Raw genomic sequence first — 18,894 nt, 5'->3', positions numbered from 1 at the left:
CCAAACGCTAAAGACTCGCAGATGCCAAAGACTCCCAGACGCTAAGGACGGTAACAATACTTTCCTTGGGTGTATATAGTAACTGTGAAACAAAAGGGACGTTTGTTAGAAGCTCTTTGAACGAAGTCCCTTGCTACTTTACAAATAACACACTATTCTGTTGGCTCTTATCACTCTCTTATTTAATTTCCTCTGCTTTAAAACCGGAATTCGTGATTTTGTATGAAATATGGGAACTGATCGTAGCCAGATGGAATAAATCTTAGTTTCAAAAAAGACCCGATGTGCAACGAGGAGTTACAAGTTAAACTAATTATTAAATAGTATACTGAGTATCTCCAGCAGTACTACCGTATTTATGTGTCGTTGTCCCATCCTGCTCAAAGCAAGTACACATAAAGGAAAAAATTCCGTTACCTTATGTATACCTATTTCACACGTGCCAAGTACAATCTCCGGTACTTCCTGTCAGAGCATGCACATTTTGACAGGACCTTCTCATTCAAGAATCCTCAGGAGATACAGGTTTTTTCTGAATTAGGTATTACTTTATTCTTCTTGAGTGCATGGTGTTTTGAATAGCTAAAAATGGGAAATTTGATATTAAATAAGTAGGCATTTCCAGCCACTTGTCAAGTGGAAAAGATTCATATTAATTTAAAATTTACCTTAACCCGAATGATGTTTTCGGAACTGCATCAAAGTTTCTTTGTAGTTATGCGTTCACAAGGTATTTGTGAGAACTTCAGTTCATGCTGGAGGATTACGAAAAATTAGGTTTATCGTACTTTTGTACTCACAATCCTGTCCATATGATGATTTCATCTTAATTTATTGGCCTCTTCACGGAGCCTCCTTTTATTTGTACAGTGTCCGTATCTAAATCTTACAGATTTGTATTTATGAAATGCCAGTTTAAAAAAATATGAAATATATAAATCGCTGAGTTGTGTGCTGAAAATTACTTGAGGTATAGTACCATAATTTACCAATCAGTAATGACTGTGATTTTTCACTATTGATGGTCACAGATGGGACCATAAATATTGAACAGTTCAATTCTGCCTGAACGACTATTTTCTTAGTAATAGCAGACATCATCCGCTTCGGGTAAGCTGGGTCTCACGCACTTGTTTGTTGCTTTTTATAAATCTGCTTCAAAGACAAAGTTATGCGATGTTGCTTTGTCGATCTGCCTAGATTCTCGAGTCTTTACGTCTACAAATGGTTCAAATGGCTCTGAGCACTATGGGACTTAACATCTGAGGTCATCAGTCCCCTAGAACTTAGAACTACTTAAACCTAACCAACCTAAGGACATCACACACATCCATGCCCGAGACAGGATTCGAACCTGCGACCGTAGCGGTCGCGCTGTTCCAGACTGAAGCGCCTAGAACCGTTCGGCCACAACGGCCGGCCTTTACGTCTACCTGGCATTTTTTTTCCATCGTATAATTCAAGTTATTCAGCTGTTTTTATTTCCATGTCACCCAAGTTGCATCGAGTTGCATAGAGATATGATAAATTATGCACTTTGGCGGACGGGTGCCCGACGTGTCCCGCGCACCTTAAGTGATGACTGGTGCTTGCTATTATTGCTTTATTTACTGTCACTTCACGCGATGAACCCTCCGAACATTACATTTTGATACCTCTTCACACACGAATACAATGGAGTCTTTTGCTTCACATCATTAAGGCTGATTTTTCTTTTTCCATCTGGGCTGATGCCCTAATGACGAAATAAACAAACCGTTAGTTTATAACCCTGCTCTACAAGTCCCGCTTATATGTGCCCTCATGTTTTACAATTTATCAATTATGTGGCTTCTCGCGTCAGGATTTAAACGGTTTTATATCAGGGAAATAAAATGGACAATGGAGATTTTACATAAGGTGAAATATACGCTTTCAGCACTGTTCTTGTTGACTGTTTTGCATGTCGGCATCTCAGCGTCGAATCACGTAAGTAATGAGAAAGCACGACGATTGTATACGTGGAGAGCAGGGGTCAATTTTAACTGTGCCTTCCTTTCCTTTACTATCCATTCGGTCGCTGTTAAAGTTATTGCTTTGTACTTCAGTGAGGAGAACGGGAGTTCATCCTAGAGCCGTTAACTTTCGCTTGTTAACCATCCGTAAGGGGGACACACTGTTCATCGCTTCGTTGAAGCTCATGCCTCTGTGCAAGACCTTTGCCAAACAAATACCACTGTAGTTTCATATATGTTGTCACAGTGATTTTGTTTCTCAAGTAGGTCTTGTTCGAAAAGCAGTAACTATAAAGTGAAATTTGCTGTCACTAGAGGCTGTACCTTAAGCGTTAGTTATCCTGAGCCGTTGTCTGCTATATCTACAACTGCGCCACATTTATAAAATTTGAAGCAGTTCTATCTTAGTTGTATGCTGGCATAAATACATGAATCTGTCCTCATGTGCACGTGAGTCCTTTAACTACGAATCTGCTTCCACATTCTTTGACTGTAACGTAACTATTGACGTGTAGAGCGTTTCCTGGTCCGCTGAAGCTTTTCTTTGCTATGATAAGTGGAAATCTTCTACATAATCATTAGATAACTTCCATTATCAGTTTGATACGTCTGGATTAGAGCTCCTTCGTGCAAGGATAGTGTTACAAAAGCTTAATTTCTGAGAATAGCTCTGTTACTGCGTGAGGTTGTGGCTGAGCACGGAGTCTGTCACAAACAGGCAAGACTCCACGCACTTAGTGACACGCAGCGCACCAGGCTAATTATGCGTCGTTTTGCGGCGAAGAAAAGGAAGGAAGGGTTAGGTTTTAACGTCGCGTCGACGTCGGGGTCCTCGGAGACGGGGCACAAGCTCGGATTGTCCCAAGGATGGACAAATTAATCGGCCGTGCCATTTCAAAAGAACCATCGCCGTATTTACTTGGAACTATTTAAGGACATCTTGGAAAACCTAACTCTGGATGACCGGATGCCGATTTGAAACGAAGTTTTCCCGAAAGCGAGTCAATTGTGCTAACCACAGCAGTACCTGGCAAGACTGCTGTAAAGATGTGTTAGTAAACGTTTAAACGTTTATTGGCGATACCGGACTGATTTTCTGCTCTGCTACTCCTTCAAACAGAGTCTGTAGATGTGTTGGGGGCAACCGAAAAACAGTAATTAATGTCATGTGACTGTGTAACTGAATTCAGCAAGACAACGTTACAATTTAAGTAACGAAACACTGCACAAGTTATGTGTTTTTCAAGCTTGGCGCAACGCGTTTGTAGCATACATATTTACAGAGGTGCTTTATGTGATGTATACATGTACGTTGTTCTGCCCCTCTTGTCCTGCAGTCATTATTTTGTGGTTGTATGCAATCGGGAAATCGGACAAAATAAATCTCCTGATTGTTCTTTGTCCTAGTATTTCTGTCTGTCTACTTACAGATTCCGTGCCTTCATCATCAATGAGTAACCCACACGGAAGCCGTCACTTACACTATTTATGTGAAATAGAAATAAGGAGCAAAGATGGTACGACATTGTGGTGTCCCGAGCAGGCCAGTGTGGCCGAGCGGTTCTAGGTGCTTCAGTCTGGAACCGCGCGACCGCTACGGTCGCAGGTTCGACTCCTGCCTCAGGCATGGATGTGTGTGATGTCCTTAGGTTAGTTAGGTTTAAGTAGTTCTAAGTTCTAGGGGACTGATGACCTCAGATGTTAAGTCCCATAGTGCTCAGAGCCATTTGAACCATTTTTGTGGTGTCCCGAAGATTTTGAATGCAGTTTGAGATGTATTTTTTGTGGATTACGTTATTTACATCAATTTGTCACTTAACTTCTATCTTATCGTTACTGAATATATTAATGATTTTTACTCGCTTTTATGCTATTTTGTCGCAGATATTGAGTGGAGTATGTGGAAGAATGAACATATTTAAGGATTTGCTACAGTAATTCTCTACGCAAAAAATAAAGTTAAAGGATTTAATCGATTCCTTATCTAGTTAGCTACTGATTTTTTTCTCTCTGTTTTTTGTGTTATACAAAAATTTGCAGCACTCATAAAACCCACAGCATGTGGTTTCTGTAAGTGGAGTTTCTTAAGATCTTCTGTATCCGTGTCCGTGAATGAGTCTCCAATCTTGTGCATGTGTGTTGCTAGGGTTGATTTTGTGCAGTGATTATTTCTGCAACGGTTGATGTGTTTCTTTAGTCCGATTTCAGGACAGCTATATAACAACAAAATGACTGCAGAGCAGCTGAGACGGGTTACAATCATATGAAATAGCTGTGTAAAATTTACACTTGTCAGTTCGAATATATTCTCGAAACATGTCGTAACCAACATGAAAAATACGGAACTGGTGCAGTGTTTCACTACTGAATCCTTTCCCGAACCATTGATTCTGTTGAATGAAATTTAGACTCCGATATGCGACCTTGAACTGGAAAACGTACGTCGTTAACAGTTAATATGCCACCTTCAGTTGGTTTGTAATAATTTACGCCGACAGTCTCCACAAAGACGAAACCAGACGCTAGTTATTAGTTATTAGGTAAGAAATTGCACTTTAAGTTTACACGCAAACAAATTTGCTTTGTTGTCTTCAATTAGACCTCGCTGAACCAGCTACCTTTGTTAAAGATAAATTTCAGCTCGCTAATGGTTCCGCACTTTGATACGGTATCTCTTCTTGTCGAGAACAAGCAAGCTCCTTAAACTAAAACTATAGCTGAGAAAACCAGAGATTTTTCGCTCATAATTCTACATAGGAATATGCTTTCGAATTTTTGCAGGCTTTCGCTGTTGCAGATGCGAATATTCTGATGACGAAGAACTACTAATTCTGGGCCTCAGAAACGTCTTTAAAACTATAATTACAGTCTCCATCTGAGAGGAACATAGCTGCCTCCTAGAGCTCCACGAAACGATTTTATATGCAGGCTTCTCAGTCAGATAGCCTCAAGAATAGAATGGCCGAACTTTCTACCGCTATTTCTTGGTCACACTTACAACAGTGCTCTCAGAGTGCCACCTGCTGGCAGGACTTTTCCGAAATTACTTCAGCAAGGAGTGGGAAACACCCACCTTAAGCCATCCTAGTAGGTTCCAACCAAAATCCAGTTAGATGTATTACACACAGATGGACTTATCGTCTCCGGACTGGACAAAGTCCTCTTCCTCCAAATGGCTCTTCTCCATAACGATTCTAACATCTATTAGTACAGAGGTCGCAACACACCGTTTGTCCAAATGTGCGATTTCTTTAACTCAATATGTTTCAGAGATATATGTGCCCAATCCCCCCATGAACCATGGACCTTGCCGTTGGTGGGGAGGCTTGCGTGCCTCAGCGATACAGATGGCCGTACCGTAGGTGCAACCACAACGGAGGGGTATCTGTGGAGAGGCCAGACAAACATGTGGTTCCTGAAGAGGGGCAGCAGCCTTTTCAGTAGTTGCAGGGGCAACAGTCTGGATGACTGACTGATCTGGCCTTGTAACATTAACCAAAACGGCCTTGCTGTGATGGTACTGCGAACGGCTGAAAGCAAGGGGAAACTACAGCCGTAATTTTTCCCGAGGACATGCAGCTTTACTGTATGATTAAATGATGATGGCGTCCTCTTGGGTAAAATATTCCGGAGGTAAAATAGTCCCCCATTCGGATCTCCGGGCGGGGACTACTCAAGAGGACGTCATTATCAGGAGAAAGAAAACTGGCATTCTACGGATCGGAGCGTGTAATGTCAGATCCCTTAATCGGGCAGGTAGGTTAGAAAATTTAAAAAGGGAAATGGATAGGTTGATGTTAGATATAGTGGGAATTAGTGAAGTTCGGTGGCAGGAGGAACAAGACTTTTGGTCAGGTGAATACAGGGTTATAAATACAAAATCAAATAGGGGTAATGCAGGAGTAGGTTTAATAATGAATAAAAAAATAGGAGTGCGGGTTAGCTACTACAAACAGCATAGTGAACGCATTATTGTGGCCAAGATAGACACAAAGCCCATGCCTACTACAGTAGTACAAGTTTATATGCCAACTAGCTCTGCAGATGATGAAGAAATAGATGAAATGTATGACGAGATAAAAGAAATTATTCAGGTAGTGAAGGGAGACGAAAATTTAATAGTCATGGGTGACTGGAATTCGTCAGTAGGAAAAGGGAGAGAAGGAAACATAGTAGGTGAATATGGATTGGGGGGAAGGAATGAGAGAGGAAGCCGCCTTGTAGAATTTTGCGCAGAGCATAACTTAATCATAGCTAACACTTGGTTCAAGAATCATAAAAGAAGGTTGTATACCTGGAAGAATCCTGGAGATACGAAAAGGTATCAGATAGATTATATAATGGTAAGACAGAGATTTAGGAACCAGGTTCTAAACTGTAAGACATTTCTTGGGGCAGATGTGGATTCTGACCACAATCTATTGGTTATGAACTGCAGATTGAAAGTGAAGAAACTGCAAAAAGGTGGGAATTTAAGGAGATGGGACCTGGATAAACTGAAAGAACCAGAGGTTGTAGAGAGTTTCAGGGAGAGCATAAGGGAACAATTGACAGGAATTGGGGAAAGAAATACAGTAGAAGAAGAATGGGTAGCTCTGAGGGATGAAGTAGTGAAGGCAGCAGACGATCAAGTAGGTAAAAAGACGAGGGCTAATAGAAATCCTTGGGTAACAGAAGAAATATTGAATTTAATTGATGAAAGGAGAAAATATAAAAATGCAGTAAATGAAGCAGGCAAAAAGGAATACAAACGTCTCAAAAATGATATCGACAGGAAGTGCAAAATGGCTAAGCAGGGATGGCTAGAGGACAAATGTAAGGATGTAGAGGCTTGTGTCACTAGGGGTAAGATAAATACTGCCTACAGGAAAATTAAAGAGACCTTTGGAGAGAAGAGAACCACTCGTATGAATATCAAGAGCTCAGATGGCAACCCAGTTCTAAGCAAAGAAGGGAAGGCAGAAAGGTGGAAGGAGTATATAGAGGGTTTATACAAGGGCGATGTACTTGAGGACAATATTATAGAAATGGAAGAGGATGTAGATGAAGACGAAATGGGAGATATGATACAGCGTGAAGAGTTTGACAGAGCACTGAAAGACCTGAGTCGAAACAAGGCCCCGGGAGTAGACAACATTCCATTAGAACTACTGATGGCCTCGGGAGAGCCAGTAATGACAAAACTCTACCATCTGGTGAGCACGATGTATGAGACAGGCGAAATACCCTCAGACTTCAAGAAGAATATAATAATTCCAATCCCAAAGAAAGCAGGTGTTGACAGATGTGAAAATTACCGAACTATCAGTTTAATAAGTCACAGTTGCAAAATACTAACGCGAATTCTTTACAGAAGAATGGAAAAACTGGTAGAAGCTGACCTCGGGGAAGATCAGTTTGGATTCCGTAGAAATGTTGGAACACGTGAGAGAATTCTGACCTTACGACTTATCTTAGAAGAAAGATTAAGGAAAAGCAAACCTACGTTTCTAGCATTTGTAGACTTAGAGAAAGCTTTTGACAATGTTAACTGGAATACTCTCTTTCAAATTCTGAAGGTGGCAGGGGTAAAATACAGGGAGCGAAAGGCTGTTTACAATTTGTACAGAAACCAGATGGCAGTTATAAGAGTCCAGGGGCATGAAAGGGAAGCAGTGGTTGGGAAAGGAGTGAGACAGGGTTGTAGCCTTTCCCCGATGTTATTCAATCTGTATATTGAGCAAGCAGTAAAGAAAACAAAAGAAAAATTCGGAGTAGGTATTAAAATTCATGGAGAAGAAGTAAAAACTTTGAGGTTCGCCGATGACATTGTAATTCTATCAGAGACAGCAAAGGACTTGGAAGAGCAGTTGAACGGAATGGACATTGTCTTGAAAGGAGGATATAAGATGAACATCAACAAAAGCAAAACGAGGATAATGGAATTAAGTCGGGTGATGCTGAGGGAATTAGATTAGGAAATGAGACACTTACAGTAGTAAAGGAGTTTTGCTATTTAGGGAGTAAAATAACCGATGATGGTCGAAGTAGAGAGGATATAAAATGTAGACTGGCAATGGCAGGGAAAGCGTTTCTCAAGAAGAGAAATTTGTTAACACCGAGTATAGATTTGTCACGAAGCCGTTTCTGAAAGTATTTGTATGGAGTGTAGCCATGTATGGAAGTGAAACATGGACGATAAGTAGTTTGGACAAGAAGAGAATAGAAGCTTTCGAAATGTGGTGCTACAGAAATGTGGTGCTGCAGAAGAATGCTGAAGATAAGGTGGGTAGATCACGTAACTAATGAGGAGGTATTGAATAGGATGGGGGAGAAGAGAAGTTTGTGGCACAACTTGACCAGAAGAAGGGATCGGTTGGTAGGACATGTTTTGAGGCATCGAGGGATCACAAATTTAGCATTGGAGGGCACCGTGGAGGGTAAAAATCGTAGAGGGAGACCAAGAGATGAATACACTAAGCAGATTCAGAAGGATGTAGGTTGCAGTAGGTACTGGGAAATGAAGAAGCTTGCACAGGATAGAGTAGCATGGAGAGCTGCATCAAACCAGTCTCAGGACTGAAGACCACAACAACAACAACAACATGTGCCCAATATCAAATTAGTAATCAAGATTCGATTCTCTGGCAAGGGTTTCGTTTGTGGGATTATATACACATCAAAAAAAGTTTTGCATCACCCTGGTTCCCAGAACTTCTGAAGACAGACGTTGACTGAGGATAGTGTATCACAGACACAGTCCCATTGACTGTTCAGAGATGTCACTAATCCCGCCCAAACATGTAAACAACCGAGCATGAGCAGCGCCTATTAGACGAACGGGGTTCGACAGCCAATCAGTTCCAGTCAGACCAACAGGAAGGAAGTACACGGCTCCTGCTGTCTCTTGTTCAACCATGCCTACGCGGTCAGTACCGCGGTTCGATCGCGTCCGCATTGTTACTTTGTGCCAGGAAGGGCTTTCAGCAAGGGAAGTGAACCAAGGCGATGTTGTTCGGACATGGAGGGGATACAGAGAGACAGGAACAGTCAATGACATGATTCGATCAGGCCGCCCAAGAGCTACCACTGCAGTGGATGACCGCTGCCTACGGGTTATGGATCGGAGAGACCCTGACAGCAACGCCACCATGTTGAGTAATGCTTTTTGTGCTGCCACAGGACATTGTGTTATGACTCAAACTCTGCGCAATAGGCTGCATCATGCGCAGCCTCACTCCCGAAGACATGGCGAGGTCCATCTTTGTAAACACGTCACCAAGCACCATTGTACAGATGGGCCCAACAACATGCCGAATGGACCGCTCAGGATCGGCATCACGTTCTCTACACCGATGAGTGGTGCATATGCCTTCAACCAGATAGTCGTCGGAGACGTGTTTGGAGGCAACCCGGTCCGGCCGGACACCTTAGACACACTGTCCAGCGAGTGCTTCAAGGTGGAGGTTCCTGCTCTTTTGAGGAGGCATTATGTGGGGCCGGTATACGCCGCTGGTGGTCATGGAAGCTGCCTTAACGGCTGTACGATACGTGAATGCCATCCTCCGACCTATAGTGCAACCATATCGGCAGCGTATTGGCTAGGCATTCGTCTTCATCGATGACAATTCGCGCCCCCATCGTGCAGATCTTGTGAATGACTTCCTTCAGCATAACGACATGACTCGACTAGAGTGGCCAGCATGTTCTCCAGACATGAACCGATATGGCCTGGGATAGTTCTAAAAAGGCTGTTTATCGACGACGTGACCCACCAACCACTCTGAGGGATCTACGCCGAATCTCTGTTGAGGAGTGGGACAATCTGTACCATCAGTGCCTTGATGAATTTGTGGATAGTAGGCCACGATGAATGCAGGTATGCATCAATGCAAGAGGACGTGCTTCTGGGTATTATAGGTACCGGTGTGTATTGCAGTCTGGACCACTACCTCTGAAGGTCTCACTGTATGGTGGTACAACATGTAATGTGTGGTTTTCATGAGCAATAAAAAGGGCAGAAATGGTGTTTATGTTGATCTCTAGTCCAGTTTTCTGTAGAGGTTCTGGAACTCTCGGAACCGAGGTGATTCAAAACTTTGCTTGATGTTTGTATGTTAGTGTATGTTACGTTCTCTGAAATCACAATAGAGACAAACATAATAACATAGGTGTAAGATAGTTTTAGATTTTGCTATTGTCGTACAAGAGGAAAATTCGCCCATTGGCCCAATGGTGGTTCTTTGATTTGCTTCGGGAAGAGATGGCGTGGATACTATAATATGTAAAATAATAATTTATTTTAATACAGTGTACATAACAATTAATACATTTGCACAATTTATTTCCAAAAAATTCTCATGAGTATTTACGTCTGTCTCTGAACATTGTGTCACTTGACGCAAACGAAATTGAAATTGCTCATTCAAAGTACATTTAACAGTAAGTTTCACTATGAGTTCTGCCTACTACACTGATCACACAGCTGACCTACTCGACCTACTAAACAATGCCATCGTTGTATTTGATGGTCGCAGATAGGACTGAACAGTACTCTGCTCGGCCTTAAGTAGAAGATCCGTTGTGGCGGCGTAGCGAAGCGTTTCAGGGAGTTACTACGCCGATGTCGCTCATTCGTCGATATGGCTGGCAGGCACAGCTAAAAGGTTGTCAGTGTTATAACTGTCATCATATGTCTATATAAATAACAGCCAAGTCTCGCTCTGGACGCGCTATAGAAATTTTTTGCAGTGCTTCCCGGAGTAACACAGGATGCATTGTTCCTACCGGGACAGCTCATCCATTACAAATCAGTCCCTTTCCGGAATTCGCAAAGTGTCGCAGAAATAGTTAAGGATCGTTTTTGTTATTGTAGGAGCTTTCGTTATGTCTCAGCTTGCCTGTATGGAAATTATTGTCCTAACAGGAACTGTTTACGAAAATAGCCCAGAATAACGCCGATTTCATTCTCCCTGATGGTCCTAACGATGCACCTCGTCCATCACGCGTTACCGTACCCGGAAAACGTAGTATCCTGCTTTCAACATACGTCACAGAAACGGTACACTTCTCATTGCTAAAAGCCTTCATCACGTCTGTGCATGCTTTCGAAGACACCGTTAATCATAAAAGCATACTTGTTATTTGGAAAGAGAGCGATGGTCGCATGAAGCCCTTCCAGAAATAGTGACGTTCCATAAAAGCTTCTGATTGGCTGTCCATTCAAATGAAGTTCTCTCTTTGGTCGCCTTGGCCTCTATTTGTAAACCCACAACCAACCTCCATTGTCCTCAGTCCGCTTCTGTCCACCTTGTTGCGTGTACCTCCACCTATATGTGTGTGTGTGTGTGTGTGTGTGTGTGTGTGTGTGTGTTTTTCTCACTAAAATGAAGACAGACAGCAGCAGGAACTATTCAGAATGTAGCGGCAAGAGGCGTAGAGTTCTGGAGACAGGATTACCAAGTGAGTAAATAATTTGTATTTTGAGTGTAAATTTTCGTGTGTATGTCAAATTCGTCTTATTAATTCCATCTCTTTCTAATAGTACAGCTCCAGGATTCTATCTTGGAGTGTGGCGAGGGACGGGAGGGAGATGGACCGTGGTAGACTCTCGAAGTCCAGCCTCCTGTGGTGAGTTCACAACAGGGATTGTTATGTGAGAGTAATTTTCAGTGTGATTTGTACCTGTATAGGAGCGATTCAGAATTTTCTAATTTCATACTTATTTGTTTGGTTTACTTATCTCGTTTGTTGTTGCTGTTGTAGGCGAGACAGACCAATTGCTAGATGTCGATTCTGACAACGACAATGACGTGCCTCAATGTGTCAGACAAAGGACCACTAAAGTAGAGCAGGAAAGGTGCTATGATCTGGCCCTGTTAGATGATGATGATGATGATGATGATGATGACTTCTGTGAGGGTGTGGTGGAATCTCCCTGTCAAGTGTTAATGCCTTGGAGCCAGAGCGAAAAAAAAAGATCACTCACTCTGCTTATAACCTTGTGATCGTCAGCATTCTTTCTTTCACTGCGCCAGCAGTGATAAACAGTGTGCTTACCTATTGTTCCTTTATCTGTTCTTCTACAACGGTCGCGCCTCCGCAGCCGCAACATAGTATGGGGCGCATACCGGTGATGGCTAAACCTCCTTCCTCGCCAAAGCAGCGACTGGTAAGGCACACATCGCCTATAAGGACACCGCGCGGGAAGCCGCCGCCGCTTCCGCCGCCGCTGTGGCGGCCGTGGGCCGAGCAACGCAAGGTATGTGTGCCTTCTCGCATACCTATTTGCACCTCCCCAGCACCATCATGAAGGGGTGGACGCGCATTACATTAATAGTAATAGAGAACATCTGTGGCTAGTGGTAGTTCTCTCTACTGTCCTTCTAGTGGAGGACATCAGGTCAGTGATACCATACCGCAGTTAGAATACTCGGTGATTGGAGGCGCCTTTGAGGAGCGAATCTCGTTCACGAGGATCGAGAACACGATAGGAGGGTACTCTGACCCTTTTGGTTTTCTAAGGAAATTGCCTTGCTGTCGTGGAAAAGGGGCTCCTCAAGGTGGCCACTGATCCGTGGTATCCCGCCATTAAATGCAGCGCGGTGCTCTGCATCGAACTATCGCACCCCCGCCCCCCAAAGTTGATTCTGGAGCTGAAGAGTCAACACTTCATTATCCGTGGGCGGAAAACGGCGTGATAACATGGAGCACGTCAATAGCCAAGTAGTTTTGTAAATTCACCTTGAGCGCTATACTGGCCCGGTTTTCCGAGGTGGACGTCAGAGGATCAGCTAAAGCACTCAGCCAAATACTACACCTGGACATCCATACACATGTTTATGATCTGGTAAATGGAGGCTCAAGATATATCAAGCTCCCTAAATATATAGCTAACGAGCTGGCATGCATTAATGTCGAAAATACAAAGGATCAGGCTTGTTTTGTATGGTCAGTTCTGGGTTGCGAGAGAAATTACAATTTCAGAGATAATCCCGAGCGTCCCACTACGTACTATATAGGTGATACGATTAGTAGGTGATATAGCTTTGATGGTATCGAGTTCCCTGTCAAGATCCAGGAGGCACAGAATATCGGAATATCGGTTCTTGTTTATGACCTGGGGAAAAAAAGGAAGTCAGATGAGCAAGACAAGCAAACTCTCGTCAGCCGCCCCCCCCCCCCCTCCCCCAATTTCTCAAAATTTTCTGGTAAACGTGAGCTGTATGAAAACATGATTCTCTTCTCTCTTCTCTGAAGGTGATAATTATCACTTTGTTTGGATCAAAAACATGTCCCGACTCCTGTTCTCTCAATTGAATAACGACAGGTCTGAATAGAATATTTGCTTAAAGTGCCTGAATTAGTTCTCGCCAGACAAGCTATTAACGGCGGATATAGCAGACTGCACTTCCAAGGATCCGGTTCATGTTATTATGCCTACTAAGGAAAACAAATTCATAAATTTAAGAATGTACACCATCAGTAGGGATGCCCGTTTTTAGTGTATGGTGACTTCGAATGCCTCCTCGCTTCTGAGACCCACTGTGAAGGTGACCCTGCGACTTCACATACCACCTTTACAGTACAACGTGTACCAGATGCGGCAGTGTACCAAACTGTATCGTCCTACGATTCAGTTTTAACCGCTACATGTTTTATATTGGGGATAATCCTGCGGTTTGCTGCTCCCTGAGCTCGAAAACTTTCATGGGAGGTTGATAAGCTTTACAGCGATAACGTTCCCATGACCAAACCGAAAGAGAATGAAGATTTGTATAATAACGCAGTTGATTGTCATATTTGTGGGTGCCGATAGACAGAAAAGCGAAAGCCCCTCTGTCATCTTACAGGGAAGTTCCGTAGTGCGTTCACAGTGCATGCAATTTGAAGTACCTGCCGCCAAGGCACATACCCGTTTTGTTTCATAATTTAAGCGGGTATGATGTTCACTTCTTAGTTGAGCACTTGGCTGGTTTTGGTTGGCCGACAAATTAGGTCAGTGTCCTACCTGAGAGCGTTGAGAAATACATTCCATTCTCTAAATGAATAATGCCAAGAATTACGCTCCGCTTTCTTGATACGCTACGCTTTATTCATGAGCCACTCCAGAAACTCTTTGAAACTCCACCTCGGGAGGATATGCATAACATTCAAGCTGCATTTTCCGACGAGGAAACGTTTCAACTTGTGACTAGGGATAGGGTTTTCCCATATGAATATGTGGATAGTATGGCGAATCTGAACGAAACCAGGCTACCGACATAACTGCATTCTCCAGCAACCTTACAGGCGATGACATAACGAATGCAGAATATGAGAATGCCATGAATGTCTGGTGGGAATTCAACACCTCCATTTTAGGAGAGTATGCACAGCTTTACATGGACATAGATGTGTGCTTGCTTGCGGAGAAATTCCAGAGTCTATGCATGGCCACATATTCTCCAGAGCCTGCCTTTTATTACACGGCACCTGGGTTGTCTTGGGAAGCAATGAAGCAGTGCTAAAAAATAAATAAAAAAATAAAGAGCGAAGTGCAGCATTGATTGATTGACTGATGCTGACACGCTAATTTTCTTTGGGTGAGGAATCCTTGGGGGACTTTGCCAATGTGTCCATACACACATGAAAGCTAATAACCCACGGATGGATGACAGGTTCAGTACATCCCTTGATTCCAGTTACGTAATGTACCTGGACGTAAATAACTTATACAGGCACGCCAAGCAGCAATCACTGTCGATTGGTGAGTTTTGATGGGTATCTAAAGACGAGTGCAAGGGATTACGTGGACAAATCATGGTAGGGTATGCCAGCTGACTCTGATGTAGGGTATGTGGTGGAAGCAGAACTCACATAACCTATAAGTTTGCATTATGTGCACATCAGTTTGCCATGATGTCCAAAGCAACTAGTTCCGCATGGCGGCTCCACACCAAAACTGATGACAAAGCTGGGGAATAAGGGTGTATACGTTATTCATTATCGTAATCTTCGGCAGAGTCTCAGCTTGGATATGGAGCTGATTAGAATCACCAGGGCTATCTCCTTCCCCTGGTTGAAGGAGTATATTGATTTGAATAAGAGACAAAGCTTCCACAACGTGTGACTCTGATAAAGATTTTTACGAATTAATAAGTGACTCAATTTTCGGTAAAACGATGGAGAATTTGAGGGAACGATGTGATATTTTGATTAGAACCGAATAGAATGGGCGTTATGGCGTAAGAAAATGCATTGCCAGATCAGATTTAAAGCATGTCACCATATTCAATAAGAACTTTGTTGCTGTGGAGATGGTGAAGACTGCAGTAGAGTTTACGAAACCTATTTGTGTACGGATGTGCATACTAGACCTATCCAACTTCACATGTACCACTTTCATTATGGGTTTGGAAAAACTCATTTCGCAGATCCTAAATTATGTTATATGAATACAGAGAGCTTCATCTGTTGGGTGAAGAACTGTGGTCCATATTAAGTAATGAGGTACCATGGTCATGAATTCGAAATGTCCTCTTACACGCCCTATAATCCTTGTGGTATTATTTCACAGAACACAAGCATATCGGTCTTATGACGGACGAGGCGAATGGATTGCTGATTGTGAAGTTTTTTAGGTCTACGTTCAAAAATGTGTGCATATGGCACATTGGAAGGTGCCACCCTGAGGCGGCTAAGGGTGCGCGTCATATGGCATCGAGAGATCTCTCTATCGAAGACTATTTGCAGTGCCTGTGCAGTGGTGTTCGCGGTGCTGCACCGCAGCTGCCGCATATACGGTACGGCAGATCAGCATTAGCGAAAGAAGGGGTGGGGGACTCAGAGTAAGAGTGTGTGTGTGTGTGTGTGTGTGTGTGTGTGTGTGTGTGTGTGTGTGTGTGTGTGTGTGTGTGTCATGTAAATATTTATATGTACTATTTACGCTTGTATGTATAACGATGTATAACCCTTGTGTACGTAATTCGATGTGTAATTCTCACATTCATATATGATGGGTTAAGAATAAGTCATGTAAGATTTTATAGCAGACTTCATAATTGTGCAACGAGGGCATACTCTTTGCTTCATAGTACAGTCATTGCACTGCTATGACGCTCCACAAATAGCAAAATAATGTCTGTAATCCGTTTACGCCCCAGAACGGTTATTAGTAATCTGCAAACAGTAGTATGCAGCTGTGATCTAAGGCATTTGTGACTAGTGATGGTTTAACGAACATGTGCAGTTACAGATTATGTTGTTTTACAAGGTTTGTATACGTGTGCTCACACTGTGTAACAACTTCACGAGTGTATTTAACAGTATTGACAACAACATACAAGTTCCCCTCCTCAGGGTCCCCCTTTTCCTCTTTCCTCCTTCTCCCAGAGCGGATTTTCCTCCTTTTCCCCCCCTGAGTCCCTGCACCCCCTCCTCAATTGTGTACATGCATTATTTATTTAAATATCACACCTTGGATGCAGTATTTCAGAAAAATGATCAGACTCTTTCTTTATCTTCTTCTTCGCACCTGTACAGCATTTCCCAAATTAAGAGTTTTGATGTGCAATAAATTCCGCGCTTATCATCCTTAAGCCAATGGATACCTCACAGTGCTCGCGTGTTTCACGCCCACATTTCATCTGTTTCTCTTTTGATTCGGCGTTCATGTGCAAACAAAGGTACATCTCCATTCAACAAACACACTATGCACACATAGGAAGTTTACAACATTACTGTATGCTCAGTCTATGCCCGGCAGTCAACTATTCAGTCTCTCCAATGCAATGCAACATCTCACTCATTATGTTTGTGTGTAGTGAGTGAAGTGTTATGAAACAATGTGTGTATAGTGTGTGCAGTGACTGACAGTGAGATATGAGTGTATGGTGTGGCATTACATTATTAGTTCTTTTTAAAAAGTATTGTATAACAGAAATAAATCTAACGATTGTCTCTAACTAGAAGTCTGTAAATGTGTGTGTATATGAATTAGCTTATTTTAAATTGGTCTTAACTTACAAATACTTTGACATGTCCTATACTCTTGTAAAAAGAGATATACAGATGAAAAAAGCTACTATTGCTATTACTACTACTAGGTGTAGTGCAGTATCCAGACAATGTAAGTTCTCAACTGAGGCATGCCATAAATAAACACACTTGTCAACCGATTTAGCACATAGTGCAGAGTAATCATACGCTGTAGTAATAGATAGTGACACACTAGTAATGCGAATGTCTGATGGGGAACGGGCTGGATAATACTCTGTAGTCATCTGCTGACTGATGTAGCTCTCTGTATGACACATTTCGTCCCAGCAGAACCCAGAAATTGGCACTTTAACACCCATCAATGCATTTTCAATTTCTATTCTCACATGCAAGCCCCAGTCATGATGTGCTTTTATACCAATGTTTACACACTTCATTGCACTGCTAGTTAAATTGTATGTAGAATGTAGAACTGTAAAGCATGGGTACACTTGATGTCTGATCATCCACAGCATATGAATTCTGTGCCTGCACTAGCACAGGGATGTTCTGCTGGAATGAATTGTATGTTGGTGACCAGTACTGTTCTTCATCTTGCTGTTGCAAGCAGTGTTCGATGTGTTGGGAGCAGACCGTGTGTCCTCATCACACAAATCGATGAGTAGGTCAGCCAACAACAGCTCCTTCTCCTGTTCCAGCAAGTGGGCTATGTGCGCTACAGGATCCCACATGATCGCTACAGGTCCAGACATGCTACAGGTTGTTGTTGCCAAAGGTCCACAGGTCGGTGTAGGTCTCGAAAAGATACCAGCTAACGTGTCTCTGCAGTTTAATTACCCCAAGAGCCGGATTCTATGCTTTGTCTAAATTAAATCCATTATCTCTATTTATTAAATTATTAGCTAATCCAATCTCTGTAGCTTCCTCGAAGACAGATTCCCAAATGGAAGAGGTGGATGTTAAAATCTGAACAGCACTGTAATTCATGGAATGACCTGTATCAATACAATGTTCGGCCACAGCTGACTTGTGTATCTTCGATGCTCCACACATCTCTCATGAACGGTGCGTGTCGTTTGACCTGTGTACGACTTCTCACAATTTCCTCAAGGAATCTGATGCACACCCGCTTTACGAAGCTGTAAATCGTCCTTCACAGAGCCGAGTAAAGCTGCAACCTTCGTGGAGGGGGGGGGGGGGGGGGGGGGGGGCGGAAGATCACCTTTACACAGTGTTTCTCAAGAAAACGGCCTATCTTCGAGGAAAGAGCACCCACATAGGGCAAAAACGCACTAGACCTGAAGGAATTACTATCTTCTTCCCCATCACATACCTGCATTCTAGGTTTTGCATTGAATGCTCTAAGAATTTGTTGAGGAAACAATCCATTCGATTTAAAAATGCTCTTGAGGTATGTGAGCTCTTCTTGCAAATTGTCTTTATCGGAAACACTGCGGCCTATGCACTAAGGTCTTAAGGACACGTATGGTCGGTAAAGGGTGATGGCAACTACAGGCATGAAGATGTAGATTTGTATGTGTCGGTTTCCGATATACGGCATTTCCTAATGTGCCATCAACTTTACGGCGAACGATAAGATCCAAAAAGGGGAGGCACCCGTCTTTTTCTATTTTCATAGTAAATTTGATGCTAGCATGGATGGAATTCAAATGCTGAAGAAATCGATGTAATTCATCCATCCCGTGCGGCCATACCACAAATGTGTCGTCCACGTACCTCCAAAAGACCGTTGGTTTAAAACTTGCTGAGTCGAGTGCCTTGTCCTCGATGTCTTCCATGAATAAATTAGTTACCAAAGAGGAGAGGGGGCATCCCGTAGCAACCCTATCAATCTGCTCATAGAATTCACCATTAAACTGAAAATTAGATGATAAAAGCATATGTTCAAATAAAGCCGTAATTTTCTTATGAAAATGTTCTT

Source organism: Schistocerca serialis, chromosome 1 (assembly GCF_023864345.2).
Source record: "Schistocerca serialis cubense isolate TAMUIC-IGC-003099 chromosome 1, iqSchSeri2.2, whole genome shotgun sequence".
Taxonomy (NCBI): Eukaryota; Metazoa; Arthropoda; class Insecta; order Orthoptera; family Acrididae; genus Schistocerca; species Schistocerca serialis.
This window is presented reverse-complemented; position numbering follows the sequence as displayed.